The sequence below is a fragment of the Spodoptera frugiperda genome, chromosome 27 (genome assembly GCF_023101765.2).
Source record: "Spodoptera frugiperda isolate SF20-4 chromosome 27, AGI-APGP_CSIRO_Sfru_2.0, whole genome shotgun sequence".
Lineage (NCBI taxonomy): Eukaryota > Metazoa > Arthropoda > Insecta > Lepidoptera > Noctuidae > Spodoptera > Spodoptera frugiperda.
Window position 1 is genome coordinate 7,945,708 of NC_064238.1, and position 22,786 is coordinate 7,968,493.

Below are 22,786 nucleotides of genomic sequence, written 5' to 3' on the forward strand. Positions count from 1 at the left end.
TGAGCAAGGGAAATCACAAGTAGAGATTTCCAAAACTGTGAAATGTTCGCGCCGATCCTTGCAATTTGTTATTCAGCGATTCTATGCTATCCGATCACATCAAAATATACCAAAAACAGGGCGCAAACGCATCACCACAGACCGTCAGGACCGAGAGAGTCGTTAAAAAATAGGAAAAAATGATCTTCAGAGCTCGCTGCTGAGTTGTCAGAACAAAATAAGGTATCAATTTCTGCTCGAACTACTTGTAGAAGACTTTAGGAAGCTGATCCAAAAGGTTGTGACGCTAGGAAGAAACCATGGCTCCCGACAAAAACAAAAAAAAACTCGGTATAAATGGGCCTTACAACATCGAACTTTCACCAATTCAGAGTGGTCAAATTTGGTGTGGTCAGACGAATCTAACTTAGAGGTAAGTAACTATATTTAATCTACATCTACACTATATAATATATAATATAATATTATAAAGAGGAAAACTTTGTTTGTTTGTTTGGTTGTAACGAATAGGCTCAAAAACTACTGGACCGATTTTAAAAATTCTTTCACCATTCGAAAGCTACATTATCCACGAGTAACATAGGCTATATTTTATTTTGGAAAAAAATAGGGTTCCGTAAGATATTTTGATTTTTTGGACCCAAACTGAAAAAAATCAACCAAAGAAGTTACTTATTTTGCGTACGCTGCCTAAACTACAAAAGATAGAACCATAAAATGTTATAATTAATTGTAGATATTATAAATATCTACAAAAAAGTCCGCGACACACTATACCTATCTATGTCGAGTGAGGCACAACAACCACATTTTTATTTAAAAATCTTGATTTTTTTGGACTACATTTAAACGCGTTTATTTTACTCATGCTATTAATCCTTATCAAGATAAATTATTTCATCAATAAGTACAGTTTATGTTGATAATATTTGGTCTGTGAATGATTAAAATTGGACGTTTCGTTTTGAAGTTGTGGTGAAATTAAAATATTACGATTTCTGCTGCACGGCCCGTTGCGGTCGCCAAGGTCAGGGGTGCGCGTGCGGGAGAGGGGTGTTTAGATCTATGACTAAGGTACCCGCGCGGTTCATATTTCATATTATAAATGCGAAAGTAACTCTGTCTGTCTGTCTGTTACGCTTATGCCGTTACGCCTAAACCAGTAAACCGAACATTTTGATGAAATTTGGTACAGAGATAGAATAGACCCTGAAGAACAACATAGACTACTTTTTATTGCAAAAAAATAGGGGTAAATGGGTAAAAATAAGGGATGAATGATCTTATGGAAATTCGTCATTTTTAAAGCTGTAACAAAGGGGAGAGTGGGTAAAAATAGGGAATGAATGGTCATATGGAAATTCGTCAGTTTTAAAGACGTAACAGCGAAACTTTGTATTTAGACACTTAATGGGGAACGAAAGAACATAGGCTACTTTTTATATAGAAAATAAAAAGGGTAGAAGGCGTTTTAAATTTGACCACCAACCACTAACACAACCACGCGGACGAAGTCGCGGGCAAAAGCTAGTCCCTAATAAAATAATATAAAATGGTTTAAAATCCAAACGCATAGATGAAGTTCTTTTGTTTTCTGGAACTCAATATTTGTCTCTTTATAGCAGATTTTTGGTACCCCTGTTGTGACCTCTGTACGTCGCCGGGTGGGCGAAGATTTTAATCCAGAGTGTGTGGTACCAACCGTAAAACATGGTGGCGGTAGCATAATGGTCTGGGGTTGCATGACCGATTCTGGAGTTGGCGAATTGTTCGTGTGAGAGGGCCGCATGGACTCTTCTAAGTACATAAATTTACTAGAAACTGCGTTCCTGCCTTCATTCACGAAACTTTTCGGCGACAGGAACATGGATATTGGTAAATTCCAGCAGGATAACGCACCTTGCCACAAATCTGCCCGCACTATGGCATGATTCTGGGAAAATAACGTAGAGCTTCTTGACTGGCCTGCCCAGTCGCCAGATCTAAACCCCATAGAATATTTATGGGTTTTAGTAAAGCGCAGAGGTAGGCGCCATACAATTAACAACAGAGAATACTTGAAACGCCACCTATGCCTAGAATAGAACGCGATTACTGCTAAAGACTGTAAAAATCTTGTTAGCTCTATACCAAAAAAAAATTCTGCCCTAATTAAGGCAAAGGGTGGACTGACAAAATATTCATTTTCAATGAATAAATAGTAAAATAACCATATAAAAAACATTTTGTTTTGTTTCTATTTGATATTTCGCATAAAACTCAAAGATTTCATGGGTGCTCAATACTTTTGGCCAAGGCTGTAGGTACATGACTGCACGTAAATCGTGCAGTCATTTCTACAACATTTAATAAATTCTAGAAATAAAACTAAACTAAATATAGATGTGACGCTCTTATTTAGTTACCTGTTCTGCAGGCAGGCCTCAGTTTCCCTTTCGCAAAAACAGATTAACCGTTAGAGATAAATTCATTAAGCTGTAACCTCATTGATGGCAGGCTACGATTTTATTTCCATTCATTCATAGGACTGGCGGGATCGGCTGCAGATATTGAAAATCGAGGTGATTTTGTTTTTACTTTTTGTTCTACAAGTACCTAAGTACTTGTACTTATTCGACAAAGTAGAATAAATAATGCATATATCTTTATTCTGCGAGCACTAAAACCAATATGAAATTAAAACCCTCATTCTGCACAGAAATTTATTTCAATAAAAATGAATAACGTCAATAAAATACATTCCGAGTGTCCAGCGACGGTACCTACCTAGCTGTTCATTTGTGTGAGCATTGATTAAATACCATCTCATACAAACACGCTGACCGATATTCATATTCATTCGCTGAATTAAAATAAGGCGAATTCATTTATAAAAGGAGTAAACATCCCACGTTACCCCTGTACAGTATAACGTGCTCACTGCGAATAGAAATAAGGTATATTATTGCATAGTTGTGAGTTGTTTCCATGCTGGATCGGTACTGCAAAATATTCGTGAGTAAATCAGTAGGGCAGCGCGACGGCGACGCACGGATCTGCGCTCGGCTGACCAATGCCACTGTTGTCTAATTGTTTCCGATCTCTTCTGAATAACCACCGCGTTGTATTGACGAAATTTGAACACGTGACTGACGACCGATAAAGGCGTTCAATGCTCCAATGATCTTTCACTTTTTATCAGAATTACCTCCACCAAAATTTTACTGAATACTCATTTTAAATGTACATTTTAACTGCACCGAATAAAGACAATGAATATATTTTAAAGCATCTGCTCAGGTGGCCGCCTGCCATTACACATAGCATGTCACTATTAAAATAAATACCGCTTTATTTTTCAGGACACTTTAACCGAATGCATTAATTGCATCATAAAAGCTTTTCCCGTGCGTATCTACTAATTGGTTTATATTATGGGCCTTGTAATAAACAACAGATAAAACGAATTTCCATTTAAGACTAATGAAATGAAACCGCAACTACCCGCTGCGTTCCGTCAACTGGCGGAACCTAAGTGCTTAATATTAAATATGGTTTCTATTAATTGAATATGTGGAAGCATTTTAATAATGTTCATTAACCCAAAAGAGCCTCATGTGAGGTAAACTGTGTATGTATGTGTATGCATGAAATGATTTTTATGAACAGCTAGAGTTCATTTATTAGATGACAATAGGATATAATGGTGCGCGGCAGTAGCCGGTCACGCTCGATGTCGTGTGGCGGCGGCGCCTGCGCACACCGGAAGGGTGCGACAGACCGCACCGGAAGCCTCCCCACTACTCGCGACCTGCGTGTACACATGCGCTTTGTTGTCCACCAGTGATACACGCGATCTCCTCTCAAACTGTGGAAACTAGACCTTCAAATAAAAAAAAAACAGTGATTTAAAAATGTTCAAGTTACATCAAGTTCAAATGAATAACATTCGTACAAACACGGACAGCGCAGTGTATTCCCAATTTGCGGTAGAACAAACTCCAATAGATCTCGACGTCACTAGTGGGCCACTACATCACCAGTATTAGAAGTGTAACAGTGAAGAGTACTCCACGCCACTACTGCGCACTGCACGACGTCGAGTGCCAATCCGCAATGTTCAACACACTGACAGGTAACAATTAACTGTTTAATACACCAACCATGAATTTGTTGCTGTTGTTGTGTGGCTACTTAAGTACCTACTAAAATATATAGGAAGCAGACTAGATTAAAAAATATTAAAAAAGAAGGAAGATTTTTCAAACACAGTTTAAGTTAGATACTTATTGTTTTTCAAATGCATTAGGTAAGGTTTTCTGTCTAGTTTGTACACAATTCTTTATTTATAAAATATTTTGTTCATAAAAGCTAAAAGAAAATGTGAGACAAACAAGTTATCCCGGTAACTTACGAAGCAACCTAAATAAATATAATAATCCACGGAATTTTCGTGATATTTCTCAACAGATTCAATATATTACAGCCATATTTCACTAAAAGCAAAGTGCTGACCGACGGAAAAATCCAGAAAAATCAAATAAATAATAAGTATCACATCGCCTAACTGAATTTACTGAGACCGTGTCTATAAAGTCGAGTTTTCCCTGCGAGGTGTAATAATCGTGTTTAATTGGGCTGTTTTGTTTCATAATATGATCACATAATGAGGTAACAGCTTGATTACACTGTCTTTGCAAGTCATTGTGGTATGCATAATTACTTGTAAGCACACTGGAAGTAATGTTTAAAAGGTGGTTCAGCCTACAAGACGTGTCGCTCAACCCTTGCGCTGCGACCCGTCCCCGACATTTTGTGCCCATAGACAAACGACGAGTGATCAACCTACACGTGCTTGCGGCCGACTTATTTGGGGTGTAAAATTGAATTACTTTGGGGAACAAGTATTTTGGAAAATGCTTTTAGTGATGTACACTGACACGGTTGTCAATACTCGGCGAATGAGTAAACCGCGCTTTGTTCCACAAACACTTTATTATGAACACAATCTCATTTATTAAGGAACATCCTCGAACATTTATAGATATGAAATCATATTGTTTTTATTACTTGTACAGCCATAGTTAATGTTTAATTTTTTATCATTCCCGGGATATAGTCGGTGCTGATCAAAGACGCGTCGCCGCTCACCCGGAAAATTGCCCGAGCCCAATGAATATTATTACACTCTTCAATAGATACACGTAGTTTATTCTAGTTAGGATAATATTGCGATACTAATTCAAGTTACTTTTTGAATTATGAAATGGAAACAAACTAATGACGACGACGAATAAATGGCTGAATAACTATCTAGTACATACGCAGTTTAAATTAAATAAATAACGTTCTGCACATAAAACTAGTATTGTCAAAATAACAATGGCTTTTATGCTATTCAATTTCGCTGTAAACCCACGCGGCGAACAATATTTCATGGCAAGCTGCACCTACACTGTTGCTCAAAATGAGTGTGTAGGTAACAAAGATAAAGCGCGGCGTTAATTTGGTATTAAATCGGTAAAGGCTGGGACACACGTGACGCTGCCGTACGGGAGCCGAAGTATGGGCATGTGGGCTTAATCCCATGTTGTAACTGTGCAGGCGACGTCACGCTTCGCCGGCCATATTTAGAGATATGTGACGATCCAGCGGCTGCCCAGTGAACCGCGAGAGGATGTGAGTTATTAAGTGGTACACTTTCAGGTGATCTGTCGAGTGAGAGAATCGTGTCCCCGCTCCGCTCCCCCACTCGACGTGCAACTACTAAATGTTAGCTAGCGTTACGTTACATTTATTTGTTTGATTTTATGTAAAGTTGATACTATTTTACTGATAATTATTTTTCATCATAACCGTTGAAAATAGTGGAGCAGAAGTACACACAGTAGAAAATGTTATATTTACATAAATAAATAATATTTTAGTTAATACTTCGTTGACTTTTCAATCACCTGAAACAAACATTTACAATAACAATTATGAACGCCAATTAAAATAGCGCATCAATAACAAATTGTTGATAATTACGAGCGTACTAATAACCCTCTCAAAGCGTTCGAGCTTCGTCGCTCAAATAATGGCACATTACTAAATTGAAACGCCGCATCCACTGATTTGAAACAAATAGAATGCATGTAAACATGATTCGTGTGTCGGCCTCGCGCGGCTCATCCATTTGTAACGAGCCTCTGATGTTATTCATTCCATATCAAACGTTTAGAGAGCATTACACTGATTCCGACTGTTTGGATTTACCTGCTGGTCAAGCTCACCCATATTATTATGTAATCGCATTATTGATTACATCAGCAAAGGGCTCTTTAGTGTTATGTTGCTTTGAATAATTAAATTAGATGTTCAGAACTTGTGTTTTAATGCTGAGTTGGCGCTTACGTGTTTAGGAATCAATGTTTTTATGGAAATGCTTTGTATTTTAGACAATTTTACAGTAATCTTAAATGTATTAATTTATTTTAGACATTTTAAGGTACGTCTCCATTTAAAATAAAAATCACAGTACACTTACTAGGTAAAAACAATTTATTACAACAAAAACATCGTGAAAAAATAACACTCCATTTTGGTCGTGTAAAAAGAACGGACATCTAAAGCTAAAACTTCAGTAAGGTAAATGTAACAATAATGTAACGTGAGGGAAATCGAATTTTACTCAAACAATCCCCATCTAAAAGTCACCCTCGGTCACTCCGATTTTCTGCTTCCGAAGGCAATACTTGTAAAATTCGGACGAGCATATAATCCTTTATACTTTCGTAAATAAACAACTAACGCTTTAGTTTTACAGTTACATATTTAGTACAAACTTTCAGTGCTCTTAGAGCTTCTTTTTGAATACTCAAATTGTGTTAATATAACCATGCTATTGTTTTAGTTTAATTTTGTGTAATGCATATTTACACGAACAAAATATCAGCGACTAACTTTAATATAGGCAATATTTATCTATCTCAAGCACTAAATTGATACTTCCCAGTATCAATGTTCAAAGTAAAGGATACTTTCGCCAATAAATTGAGTAAACAGTTTAAAACGTCAAACGTTTACAAAATAACATTAGATCTTCGGCTGCCGGTACTAAACAGCGTGGAACTTAATTAGGCGGTCCGTGACGCACAAAGCTAATGTGCTTGTGTATCTGTAGCCGGAACTGGTCGCCATTGGCTCGGTAAATCAATATCCGGTGAGCACGGCGTCCTTTGCCGCCATTTCAATAAAATCACTAACTACTTTCTCAAGTTTCATGCAACTCAGTTACGATGCACCGTGTGCCCTTAATTTTGTTGCTGTACTCGAGTTATTATATACTTCATGTAATGGATATATATTTTCACATAAATATTTGTTTATTTTTATTTACTAGGAATTTTCTCTCTGTCAATAAGTTTAATACAATAACTCTCCCGATACAACTAATTATTGGTTAGTTGTATCATAAAGTCTAGGTGAGTATCTAAACTCCGTATCAAAACTAAATAGGTGCTATGAAAAAAAGAGCTTTGTGAGTAATAATCCCCGAGTCTTTTTATCATAGATACAGTCTTTCTATGATACGATTAAGACGAATATGACAGTGGTCAGTCACTAGAAATACTTTTAATTCTATCTTACATATTAAACGTTTGTCAGCAAAAATAACTCACTGTAACCTTTTTCCTCATAAATATTAAAATGCCAATGCTATATTTAAAACACCTTTAGCTCACAAATAATATGAATAACAGCTTAGATATTATAGGCGACACAGATTAAAAAAATATAACTTTTAATATGATCACATCGACAATAACTAAATACCTTTATATTAAAACTTACACTTTGTATAACTTACTAATGTCACATAAAAATTAACCTTATTTCAAACTATAAATATCTGTTACTTCAGAAAATATCCAAACCAATATACCAACATAACATCTAAAAATACAAAACTAAAAATAACACGATCTAAAAATACCCAACCATTGATTTAAAAATGCAACGTTACTCGTATTCCAGTATACGAAGCACAGTTTTTTATGAACGTTATTATACTTAATCAAAAACATCATGGAGTGAGATCAACTACCCGTGTTTCATTAAAAGTTTGTTATTGAACTGAAGTTTCATTGCTTCATAGAGTTTCAAACATGTCGGATGGAATTTTCTTCCAATGTTCAATTCGTAATAAGAGTATGCTTGTACTGACTAATGTTGCGTTCATACGTAGTAAGTGATACGCTCAGCATACTTGCTTGCATTACTCCGCCTTTCGACTATTTTTAATGCAAGTATTGCCAACTTTTTCAACGTAGCATCGGGAATTTTAATTTGAATCGCGTTTTCGTTTAATATCGACGTATATGTTTATTTTTTATGAAATGTTATTATTAAAGTTATGTTTATAGTTAAGTAGTGAATTAATTGAACTATATATAGCTCAAAATTCTACTTTATTGTATTCTACATTTTGTTCTTTACCCCACCCTATTATTTTCTCCTGTGTCGTTTACTGACCTGAAACAACAATTTGTGGATCACACAAAGAGTTGCTTCGTACGGGAATCGAACCCGCTACACGTTACACCGCAGTCAGTTGCCCAGCCACCGCGCCAACCGGGCAGTCAGCCTGTAACAAAACTAACCAAAAATACAAAATGTTACCTAATGACTAGCCCAATAAATATCACTATAAAACGCCATAATACATATTACTCGATCCTTTCAATATAAAATCGTAGGTGCAAGAGGTGTAAGAGCATACGTGTCGGTGTAATGAAGATTTGAAGATAATCGAAAGAGCGGGCGTACGGCAGACGATTTATTTGCCGCGCGACCGTCCGGATAATAATGCCTTTAACAACGCTTCTGGGCGCACCGAGGCTTGTTTAAACGTGCTAGTCGACTTGCCTGCAATTTTCATTGTTGTTAGAGTTTTGTGTTGATTGTTAGCTAGTATGTATAGCATAGATGTAGGATGCTGTACTGCACTATATGCCGTGGTAGCAATGTCAAAAATACGATCTTGCTAAGATATTAATGTTTTTAAAATAACCCTGTTTGAGGTTATTGATCTACCTTCTAGCATAGATACAGGACAAAGCATAAAATAATTCACACATTCAATCGTATTCATATTTCATTAAACTTATCACCAATAACCAATATTATTAATATTTATGAAATACACAGCTAGTCACTCAACTACTGAGCCTCAAGTTAGCACAGCCTACCATAATAACAGTCCAAACACATACCACAATCAAATTAAAATTTGCAATAATAATGACTCATTTAAAGAACGTGTAATGGAAACTTACAAATAATTCACAGTTGTAGCCGATTATGACACACAAAATTCAGTAAAAAAATCAACACTTTAAAAATTGCTTATTTATTTTATTATTGGCAATTTTTAAACTGCATTTCAGTAAAAATAGTCACCAAACATGATAAATACATCCATTACGTAGAATTAAAAATAATAAAATAGTTTATTCAACAACATAAATAAATGTGTTTACTTGTGTTACTGAAGAACTCGTAGTAAGCAAGTGATTAGAACGAGGCACGGAGACCGTACCGCCTCCAAGTCATGCTGTTCGCTTGTTGATAGACTTTCGACCTCACATTAAGTGTTTTCTCTAAGCTCCTAACATCTGGTAAGTATTACACAACTTGTTCTTCAATTGTTCACTGTATTTTAGGAACATTTCATAATATTTATACGTACCTATATTGAATCTGATTTATTACTTCTAACCCGTCACCTACGTATATAAATGTACTACAATAATATTACCTATTTGAGATAAATTCATTTCGTACATTGTTGGTTCATAAACTTAAAAAGCTTTTATTTTTAGTTCGCAAGAATAAATCACCTTTTTCCGACCCCGTGTGAAGTGACTCAGGGATTATTTCAGAAGAATGGGCTGCGGTATCTACCTCTACACTTATGACGTCATATATTATGATAACGCTGTCTAAGACCAAAATAGACTACATGTTGATATCACCATTTTATTAATAGATGACCTTCTAATTCATTCATAGACTCGAGAACGTATAAACCTGTACACTTAAAATAATTGAGCAAAACTAAAATTAAAAGACGATTTAACATCGTCGCTTATGTTATTGAATAAAGTAAGTTGGAAACTCGCCTAATAAGCCGGAGTTATATCCCGACAGGCGCGTCAATAAACATGACAAAATAGGCCCATAATAAATATGGAATAGGGTTTCCAATCAAGTCAACTTTGCGCCCTCCCCCCGTGCGCGCCCGGCACACGGAACGACACAGACTCACCAACTTTTAAAAGGTACCGAGGATAAGGTACACTTCGGTCTCGTGACTTTGCTTCCATATCTATACATATAATAAAATCGTAGAAAAGTGCTGTCTGTACATTGAAAATAAAAATAAAAAAAATAGCAGGGGTTATTGTTATGTCGATGTCGAACCCAAAAATGTAATTAACTTTTTTTTTGTCTGTTTGTCTGTTTGTCTGTTTGTCTGTTTGTCTGTTCGTCTGTGCGCGCTAATCTCAGAAACGGCTGATCCGAGTTGGATGCGGTTTTCACGAATATATTGTGGGATGCTTAAATTTACATTTAGTGTTTGTTTCATGTCAATCGGTTCATAAATAAAAAAGTTATGTCAAATTAAAGAATCACGTCGAACATTCTATGCTTATACCATTAATCTCCGCAACTATTTGACGGATTTGGTTGAAATTTGGTACAGATATAGTTTAGAACCTTAGAAAGGACATAGATATATTTTTATTTCAAAAATCAAAAAATAAAAATAAGAAATAAATTATTTATAAATAATTCTATGTCGATCGTTACACGACTTCGGTTCATGTTATTGTTTTAATTTATCGAAAAAAAGTAAATAAATAGTAAAAAGGTATGAAAAAAATAATATCAATATAATAAAACATTTAGTACAAAGAAAATGCTCTAACGGAGTATAGATAATTCTATGTCGATCGTTACACGACTTCGGTTCATGTTATTGTTTTAATTCATCGAAAAAAGTAAATAAATAGTAAAAAGGTATGAAAAAAATAATATCAATATAATTAAACTTTTAGTACAAAGAAAATGCCCGAACGGAGTATAAATAAATAATCCAAGTTGTCTTTATCCTCGATAAATAGATCGCGCTATGGTTTCGTTACATTCATTTGGTTGGGTATCGGCCGAGCGCTTCGGTACTATCGTAGAAAAAGTGTATTATCAGTCGTATGATTATTTGTCTGTAGTGGTCCTGCTGTTTCGTATATTCTAAATTGGTTTCGTTGTATTTGTCAATTAATAAGTTTATTTGTTGGGTTTTCCTGGTTTTTTGGTTAAACTATTTAACGTAGGTTTAGTTTGATATCGATTATTAGTAGTTACTGTAGTTAGTTTTTTTAATAAAATTGTAAGTCTAATTTTTTTTTAATTAGATTAGATTTAAGTCGTTTCTTTTAAATTATTTAGTTTAAGCTTGGTTATTATAGCATAGAGGATAGGTTGTAATATAGTTTCTTTTTTAATTGTTATAAATTCGTAATTCGTAGCTTTCTTTAGTTTTAAGTTAGTTTAAGTCCGTTTTTAACCTATTTTTTCAATGCCCTAAGTGAGTATACATCTATTAAATTCAAACGCAGAGCTCATTATGATGATTTTTGAAGAGTTCCCTGGAATATCTTCCACATCTCATTTTTGAAGAGATCCCGCGAGATCGGGAACTATGTGGTTATAAGAAATAAATTTATTCCGGACATACAGCTCACGGTTTCTGTATTCGCGGCATATTTACGGAACGCATACCCCGCGAATAAAGAGCTTCTACTGTATAGATAAATAATCCAAGTTGTCTTTATCCTCGATAGATGGCGTTGGGATCGAAATAGATCGCGCTATGGTTTCGTTACATTCATTTGGTTGGGTATCGGCCGAGCGCTTCGGTACTATCGTAGAAAAAGTGTATATCAGTCGTATGATTATTTGTCTGTAGTGGTCCTGCTGTTTCGTATATTCTAAATTGGTTTCGTTGTATTTGTCAATTAATAAGTTTATTTGTTGGGTTTTCCTGGTTTTACTATTTAACGTAGGTTTAGTTTGATATCGATTATTAGTAGTTACTGTAGTTAGTTTTTTTAATAAAATTGTAAGTCTAATTTATAAATTAATTAGATTAGATTTAAGTCGTTTCTTTTAAATTATTTAATTTAAGCTTGGTTATTATAGCATAGAGGATAGGTTGTAATATAATTTCTTTTTTAATTGTTATAAATTCGTAATTCGTAGCTTTCTTTAGTTTTAAGTTAGTTTTCATCTTAAGTTCGGAAAGATTATAATATTTCTTTAGTTTAAGTTCGTTTTTAAACTATTTTTTCAATGCCCTAAGTAAGTATACATCTAATAAATTCAAACGCAGAGCTCATTATGCTGATTTTTGAAGAGTTCCCTGGAATATCTTCCACATCTCATTTTTGAAGAGATCCCGCGAGATCGGGAACTATGTGGTTAAAACCAAAAATTTGCCAGAAGTCACTATTCCACGCGAACGAAGTCGCGGGCAAAAGCTAGTTACAAATATAGTAAAATTATTTTTGCCACCAGAAGTGTTACAAGTGCGTAGCCGATCTTCTGAGAGTTAAGGATTTGAAGATTGGGGAGAGTAATTGGACCTCCGGTAACCTCCCTAACGCTGTGAAACAAAGCACAAGCGTTGTTTTACTCTGGTGTTTTGTGAGACTGTGGTGCCACTACGGCCCATTCGTGCCGAAGCATAATCTCCCATTCTTGCACATACACAGTTTAATCGATTTTTTTTCTCTCACTAGGTGGACAATGACAACTGCAGAGTTGCAAGTAACAATTAGATGCGAAGTCTTAGATCTACAGAAAACTTCAACTGATGATCATATTTCGGTATGTACCGTATTATTTTGTATGTCTTTTTGTTATCTTAAAACTTTATAACTATAAATCTTTAAAAATTCATTTAGTTCTATGCGTACAATATCTCACAATCACATTACATACACAAACCCCTCTCATAAGTATAACTTTAGAACATTAATAAAGGATTAACCGTAAGCTTAATCTTGGCTACGATTTCCGTAGCAGTTCTCGTAGCGTCGTAGCACTGTAGCGCGGGCGGAGGCGACGCGGCGGGCGCCCTGCATATCTCGCCACATAATATAGACAACTAGGCGACGCCTTGGGACAAATTTTTAAATTGCCTCCTGGCCCTACAGAACCGACTAACGGCAGGTCAACCTCGCGCTCATTACGCACGCAATTTCATAAACCATATTTTTTCTTATTAAATGGGAATTATCAAATATTCTTCAAATTATGTCTGAAAGTGTTGTGGTTTTTTCGTTTAAAGTAAACATTTTGATTACGTTGTAAGTTTGAATATTCCTAATGATCTTAATAATTCAATCATCATTGGATTACGACCAAACAACCCAAATCTAAAACCTAAATGTAGAAACAAACATAAAACAGCAACATCTATACAAATGGCGCCGTAGGCTACATCTAATACACATCTATAGGACACAATATCCGATGCGGTTGATTCTAAATATTCGTAGTACAGATACACAGTAAGAGAAACAATGCGACGCTACCGTCCCCACAGATAACGCAAACTACATCAAGATACGTAAAAGCCCACTTCGGAACTTTGTGTACCGCGACTTCTGTTTATACTCCCTACCTATGTGTAGGCCTTATTTGTCGATTTCATATTTTATATGCTTAGTTTCATATAGATTTTGTATATAAAGAATATTAATCATCATCATCTGATGGTACACGACCGTCATAATTTTAATTTCCGAAGTAAAAATATTGTAGCCTGATTTTATTCAACGAATATTAATAATATTTTTATATGAAACGACACATATAAATAACAGTGGTATTTATATAAAATAAACAATTCCGTACCGAAAATACCAATAAACCAATATCTCCTCTCGATATATAACTTTTTGAAATGGACAGAATTAAAAAAAAACATACCAAAATAAATAAACTTAAAAATAAACACAAACAAGCAAGTCAGTGGAAATTGTAGCGACATTTATTCACACGAATATGTATTCGGATTCATATAAATTTACATAATTCAGGCACCGTCGGAATCATTCCGTAGTTGTGTATTACACAAAATGAACGTATCCCAAGATCCCACTTACAAATTGAACGGAGTCGGTGGGCTATTCTGTAATTCTGTACATCCTCTACTCTTGCCTCAAACACATTTCACTTAGCAACATATATTGTGGTTTCAGAATAGACTGTATTATTTTGTAGGGAGTTGTAGTCAATATAATCTGTTTTTTTTTTATACTTGTTTAGACTTTTCATTTGTGTTTTGTTTATTAACTTTCTATGTGTGATTCATTCGGAATGAAGTTCCTATTTAGTGCTTTTGAATTTTCAGTAGAACATTAAATTCTATTGAACATGAAACGTCTCTGACAAAAGATCAAAAACAACGTGAACTTTTCATGCTAATAAAACACATTCACAGTAATACCGCATTTCCTTAAACATATAATTTTGTATGAGAATTATTGATGTCTTGACAAAAGTAACAATATCAGACGAAACCCTAAATTATTCACAAATACAGTCGTAGTGGTCGTATACAGGAGGTACAAATAAATCTTAAATCAAAAACGCGACCGCGATTAAGCGGTATATAGAATAGAGGCGCTTACGGCCCATTGGGACGCTGGCCCGAATGGAGCGCGCATACTAATTCGTGGTCGTTCGAGGAGCATTCAAATAGCAGCCGAGCCCGGCTTATGGGATATGTGAGACGGAGCCCAAGATTTAGTTTACAACTTAGATTACGGCCCTGGTGGTCAAGAATTAAACAAGTAATCTAATGGCCCGCGCGTAACGTGTCCCACCGCCAAACAATCTAATTGAAAGGATTTCTATTAAACATACACAGCACGTCTTTTGTGGTGCAGGCTAATAGGATTTAGGAGTTAGTTAAATTAATTTAATTTTCATAGTAATCATAACTAATTTTAGTTTACAATATGCAAAAGATTATCTGATTAAAAAAACTTATTGCAACATTTATTGCAAATCAGATTTCTATAATAAGAGTATGAGCAATCCCAATCGAATATTATTACACAGACAACATATAATTAGTTCAACTTGTGTTGGATCGACATTTTCAAAGAGATGTGATGACAGTCAAATAATTGTTCATACTAGTTACAGTATGATAAAAAGTGGAAAGTTTCCCAAGCATTCAATCTTAAATAGTTCCTTGATGTGTAATCGTGTATCACGCCAATTTCTAAGCAGCAAACCTCTAAATGTCGTCAGCAAAGCTTTACCTGTTGCGCGACTCGCTTCAGCCTACAACCCGTGCACGGTGGCTTACAGCTCAGTCGTTTTCTTTTTATATGCATTTACGTTTCAGATTAAAAGATCCAATCGCCACCCCAACGTTCGGAGGCCTTCGTGTGGGCCCGGCTGGCTTCGCTCGGGTCGCCCACAGATGATTGGCTGGCGAGGGAAGGGGGTGAGTGATGACGCGTTCGAGGGAAGTTTTCGCGCTGGAAAATCAGTTGTGGTCGCGGGGTTGAACAGAGCGGTCGCGCGCCGCTGCCTCGGTCCGGTCGCCACGTCGTGTGCCGCCCGCCTCGAGGTAAGTGAACATTTCATTCGATTAAAAAGCAATTTCTCCTGAGAAGTATAATTCATCTACCTTTGCCTAAGCTTTATTAACTTCAATTTGGATAAGGTGGTAAATACAAACTTGATTACTTCGCGTTAAAAATTACTTTTATAAAATATAGGTTACGGAGTCGTAACTGCCTTTCTCGTAAACAATCAGATAAACTGATGTTGCGTAAGTGAGAAACTGTAATTACTCAAATAAGAGCTATTTTTGGAACAAGATATTTTTACACAACAATTGAAATTGCTTTTTATGAGAAAATATTTTGTTGTAATAAAGTTTTTCAGGAAGCGGACAAGTTGCAGAGAGGGAAAACGACGGGAGAAAGTTTTCTTCAAGCTGATTTTTATTTAAGACTCTTTTTTAGGTGGAGAGAAATTGGAGCCGTCGAAATTTACCTGACTTTTTAAACACGGAAAAAAAATATAATACGTTTGAAAAATCTCGGTCATCATCGGTTTTATAAAAAAAAAACACGTTTTTAAAATAGCACACTATGCACTTTTGCATATTCTCGGGCGACAGCGAATTTTAAAATGACAAATATTTAACACATAATTAAAAATTCTTCACACATTTTAAAACAAAATTGCGTAACATATGCCTTTGCATATATTTTTTAAATTCTATAGCGTTATAAAATCAATTTAAAAAAAGAACTTAAAATTAAAACAAAAAATTAATTACTGTTTAGTACGTTTCGTATATCTCAATGAAGTTGATACATCAGTACGTTTTACATGGAATTTATACATGACCTACATTTGCGTGTAGTTGCCGATTACTCTGTATCTATCTACTTATATTTGCAGAATACGGCTGAATAAGTAGCCATATTGAAATACTATTTGTCCCTTATTTTCTTTGCGTCAACATCATTTTCCACATGTAAAAGGGTTCACAGATTCTTATTTATAGAATTAATTCGGGAATGGATCTACTGAATATTTTATTTATGTACAAAATAAAATATATGACGCATTGTAAGGAAATTCCTTAATATAAAACTTAAATTAACTCCAAATAAACATTTAAGACTGCGAATGATTTTTTTTAAGTATGAAATTTATAAATCTTTTTATTCAGTACCCTTAGTACGAGTTTGCTTTACGTTCAAAGTAATCGAAACGAAAGCGCGTTCAGCGCTCTGATTGGCCGGCTCGAATAAAATAACCAATCAGAACGCCAAACGCGCTTTCGTTTCGATTATTTTAAACGTAAAGTAAACTCGTACTAAGGGTACAGTATTAAAAAGGCAGTTATAAAAAAAAAGCTAACGAACTTCTTATAAAAAAACTATAAATATAAAACCGACATAAATCTCCTACTCTAACAAACAGAATAATTCATTTCTTATTTTAAAACCACATTAAATCTTTATTAATATCGAAATAATAAGCTCGGTATCTAATGTATAAATCCCGGCTTAATTACAAAGACATATTTCCAATAATTAAAGATATCAATACAAAACATTTCTATTCAACAATAAGCTTTAATTATATTTACTTAGAGATCCAATTTATTAAGCTTTTCCTTTCTATCTGCGGTTGATTACGTTTAAAATCAATTTCATAATGTAATCTGGTTTAAATCCTATTTGCTTCCTCATTTGCTCTACTAAAGGGGATATTTTAATGGAATATTTCTTTCGTTTTAATTTATATTCGCTAGATAGTATTTCAATATCGATGTTTTATGCTTAATTTGAAATATGAGTATGGGTATAAGTAGGAATAGGTTATGTGTACCGAATTTTGGGATTATAAGAATTTCAATGTTTAAATCCAAAATAATAGAAAATGGTAAATATTCAAATTAAAATTTACATTAGATAATGTCTTATGATACATAAGCATACTTTACTTCACAAAGAGATAGCCAGAAAGGGAAACCTATGTTTATGGACACACCCACTTTTTCGAAAATTTATTTACAAGTCCGGTGGACCTATTTCCATACTATTAAAAATTAAAAACTCGAGAATTTTGATTGAGCATGTACCATAAAAATTTAATTAAAAATAACAGGAATTAGTTCCTATTAAACAATGGTAGAGATTATCAAAAAATACATCTGCTAATCAGTAGAAAATTATTATCTAAGTTAGATACGACGAAAGACAATCGGCAATCGATATTTCATGAATATCCATGGCCGACTTTAACTGTTGAAATTATTCGAAATCTTTGCGAAATGAACGAAATGAAACTTGTTGTAACTAGCGACATTAGTATTCGTCTTTATTGTTACTTTTACTCGTCAATTTTAAATTATTCGGGAAATTTTAAAGACAAAAAACATTAAAATAATTATAAGCAAAAAGTTTGTATTATTAAAAATACCTTGTCATTTGACTCTCTATTATAAATACATACAATAAATTATGTTAAAAATATTTAATAATAAGTATTTTATACAATATCGTTTATTTTGTAAATTTTGAAACTTAAAAAACACACGCCGTTCAAGAAACTTTCTATAAATAATGCCATATGAAAAATAAAATGGGACTTACAACATAAATTGTTAAATGTGGGTGTACATTGGCATTATGTGCCATAATGTGCACCTCTGCCTACCCATTCGGGTATTAAAGGCGCGTTATAAAAAAAAATGCAGTAAAATTTTTATAAGCCAAAAATAACACGTTTTTCAAACAATTTTGTTAAATCGAGTCCAAACCAATAATCCCATAATACCTATGTGTTATAACATTACAATATTTTCCGTGAATATTGATGTTTTTCATAAAATCGCATCCAATTAAATTATTAATACTGTTTCGGATTCCGGATTACCGGCGATCGTAGCAATAACACTAAGTGTAATATTACTGTATCAAACAATTTTGTTAAATCGAGTCCAAACCAATAATCCCATAATACCTATGTGTTATAACATTACAATATTTTCCGTGAATATTGATGTAACATTTTCATGGATGAAAGAGTTATTTGAGTAAATATGTTTAACGTCAGTAAGCAAAATAAGCTTTTAAAACAGACTATAACATATCATTGCGACTTTTAATCCCCGATAATGGTAGACAGATAATGTTAAAACCTATTTTTGTCTAGTTATGTATTGTGTCCAAAAACGAGTATTTGTCAATAAAAATCTCGGTAGTACGTTAGAGAATATCGAAAATGGAGTCGGGTCACCCAACCCGGAAATATAATTCGAAATCCCATAAAGACAGTCGCGCTAGTGGTCCCTCTACCAACGAGGCAGTTCAGATCAATAGCAATACATATATCCTGTTCTTGAACAATATAAAAATTCCCTTTTTGTATATTTTTTGACAAAATAATTATAAAACAAACAAGTACGTCCACTCATAAACCAAAAGTTGGGAAAACTAAAGCACACTATGTCATGATGATATTCAGAGAGTCCACTGTGATTAATAAAGAGCATGCATTCAAGATATGATCTTATTGCGTATGAGATTCGAGTTCAAAATCAAATAACAGGACTGTAAAACAGCAAAATGCTATAACAAAGAGAAATTCCAGCTTTTCACCCATCGGCCGAGTCATCTAGTAATGAAACAGTGGACTGTAACTGAGCCACTCCACAAGCCGGCCTCATTTTTATTTTCACTCACTGACTACTTAGGTACTGCTTTATGATACCATAAAAATGCATTCTCAACCACTATTGGTTGTGTAGGAAATTGGTACCGTACGAGTATAGTTTTAGGGTCTGTTTTAAGTAAATGCATTTTTAAACGTTATAATTAATTAATGATAATTAATCATCATGGATAAAATCCAATTTCAATTCGATTTGAAATCTAGACTAATGAATAAAATTGGAGTGTCGGTTTGTAATATTGATACAACCGCTTTTTACTACATACATGAATATAAAGACGATACATATTTATACCAAAATAAGATTTATTATATTTTTTGCCTATCTGTCTGTTTGTTACGGCTAATCTCTGAAATAACTGCTCCTATTTTGACGGGACTTTCGGGAGGTAGCTAATGTACTAAGCAGTAACTTAGGTTACTTTTATTTTAGAAAATGAAGTCACAAAGTCCGTAATCCGCGCAAGCGAAGTTACAGGTTAGTTAAAAATATTTTTCTAAAGAATCAGAAATCTTTGAAATTATTCTCGGTTACTAGTTACGTTACAAGATAGAATGGTTACAAATTCAAACTCTGAGCTCTAATTTAAATTCTAGTAAGTAAACTAGGCATTGTTTCGATTTATAAATCAAACTCAAATTCAGCAGAGTTTATGTTCAACATTAGAATTTACCGTTTCCACCCGACAAAACCTATTTATTAATTATGTTGTAACGTTTACTATAGTTGAGGTATCTCGACTAGTTTCAAGACACGCCAGGGACCCATGTTATTTGAAACTAAGCAGAGACTTCAATAAGCCGCTAATAAATATTTCATATATATATCTCACGATAATTGTAATACGTTTTAATATTTACGTTTCATTTTAAAACCACAAATAGAATTAAATCGGTTTACTAGCTTCCGGTATCACATTTAATAATCGGTTTGCAAACAAAATTGTTTACATTGAAATAGGATTTTGTAAACAAACATTATGTCCAAAAATAACATTATTATTCGTACCTATATAACATGGAAATAATTTTCCTGTTTTGTGCGAATCAAACCGAGTACATTTGTAAACAAATATTTGCACAGATTTGTATTACAAAAAAAAATCGTGCAAACATCCATATTCGTACATCTGATTGGTTTTGCGACATTTCTATTTACTTTTTAATGAGTTTTGACGAATCGACTCCGTGTGATTTTGAAAGCAATCAAACTTTCTCACGTTAGCCGGGACTTTAGGAATTATATCATCATTATGAAAACAAAACTGATACTTGTAATTTTGCCCTTTACAAGAGAGAATAGATAAACCGGTTTTTATATGGAGATCGAAATATTTTCAATAAATTAGCCAAATATCCGAACAGTACATTCACATTAAATAGTCTTTGTAACAATGTTCCCCTATGTAACTAAACTATTAATTTAACGTCGGTTTAAACTAATTTAATGAGATAAGGTACTAACTAATTTAAGATCAATTAAAATTAAATTCTTACTCATATTATAATTTTTCTATGTCAAAATAAGATACACATCACATATGTACTGTGAACTGTATTCAAAATTGTAGCTACAGTATCTCATACAAAGAAACATCAACCTGTGTCAAAGTCCCGTACATTGTCATTTTAATACGAGTGGACAATGAACACCGCACAATCATTACCCGGACGGCATATGGAAGTAGTCGATTCAGTACTCGATTGATCGAATTCTGCTAGCCTGCTATAGAATGACTATTGTGAACACGTACGACTAGAGGCACACATTGAGATGCGATGGCGTGAATAGGCCGCCGACTAGTACCGACTCCACGTCACTAGGTGTCATGCAAGCTCTCGAATGTTCTATGATTCGATAACTGCACCATTTCAACGAGTCATATTCCACACTACGTCAATCTGAATTGTAGACGTGTGGGCTAGTTGCGTTTCGGACGTTGGAATCGAAAATTGAGTAATTGTTAGAGAATGCAACTTGAAATTGGGTACAGATATGTTTACAGGTTATGATGATATGTTGAATAATTTTTCATAAAAGAAGATTGAGATTGTTTCAATAAAGAGAAACAACTTATTAAGTGGAACCCAAAAACGCTCAACAGTCATGCCTTTAAGTCTACCAGACCGTGTAAACTGGCAATAAAGACTTTAAAACGAGTTCTATACTTCATTCAAGACACCAGAGCCAACGAGCCGTTGAAAATTCTAATCAAATCTTAATTTATAACTTTGCGAAGATTATAATAATCTTACAAGACAGTGTACGCCGACGAAAACGTCCGTAACACAAAACAAGTGATCGTCATAATGAAAGTTGTTCGTAAATACACGAGCTACCTATTAATTAGCAGTCGTAATTGTTTCGTAACGTGATCTCATTGACCTGGATTATCACAACGTCGATGTATATGACACAATTTTGTATATCGCTCACTGACTGGCTTTTCGATATTCACTTTTACACTGGATTAAATTACGTTTAAAATTGAAATGTTTTTATTGAAATCTGTAGTTTAAAAATATGGGACTTACTATAATAATTATTATTTTAAAATATACAATGAAAAATAAAACGTAATAAAGCAAATTGCTACGACTTTCTTCTACGACGTAGCCGTAGCAATCTGCTACGAAAGTCTACGAAACGCAAAGTTAATTTTCAAGCTGATAACTAACGTAATTAAAGCAAGCCGCATCTAAAACTTAAAGCGGCTAATAATAACAGAGACGTAACATAGGCCGGTTACAATTTGTAAAGTCCGCAGACGAAATAACGATTATGAGTGTTCACGGTCGGAGGGCTTACCTCGGCCGCTTAACTTTGTAAGTCTGCCACAATTACTTCTAGGATCGCTTAATAAGGCGACCTGAGAGAAACATTTAGAGGATTTTTAAGATTTCCCCGTCGCAATGGCCAGCCGCATTCATAAATGAACTTCGTTACAACCGGTGCACTTTAATCCCCTCAATAAAAGTAATCGTGCGTGCGCTTATTGGAATTGCTTTATCAAAAATACTGCTCTGTCCGTTTTTATCTGAGCAATATTCGTTTATATGATTTTATTTTACAACTTGAGGTTTTTGTGTCCATTAAATGGCACGTAGTGGGGATTATTTGGTTTGCGATCACAATAGTTGTTTGTTTAGTCCGAAAATAAATTGAATGAACTGCATCGACAGTTTGGTTATTGATTCGTGGTGTTTTTAAAACAAGTTACACGTTTTTATCAGAATAAATTGAACCTCACAAATATAAAGTATTAAAAACCTAAACGCTATATTCAACGTAAGTTAGAATATTATTATTAAAGATTCGACCGAACATTTGCCCAATGAACTGTCTGGGGTCTTCCAGATTTATTTATACGGAAACTGTGAAGATCTGAATTTGTCCGGTAGTTGGGTGAAATCTTAGGTAGCTTGTTGAGGTCGACACTGATTGTCTCGAGCCGACCTCTGCACTAACGAGCTC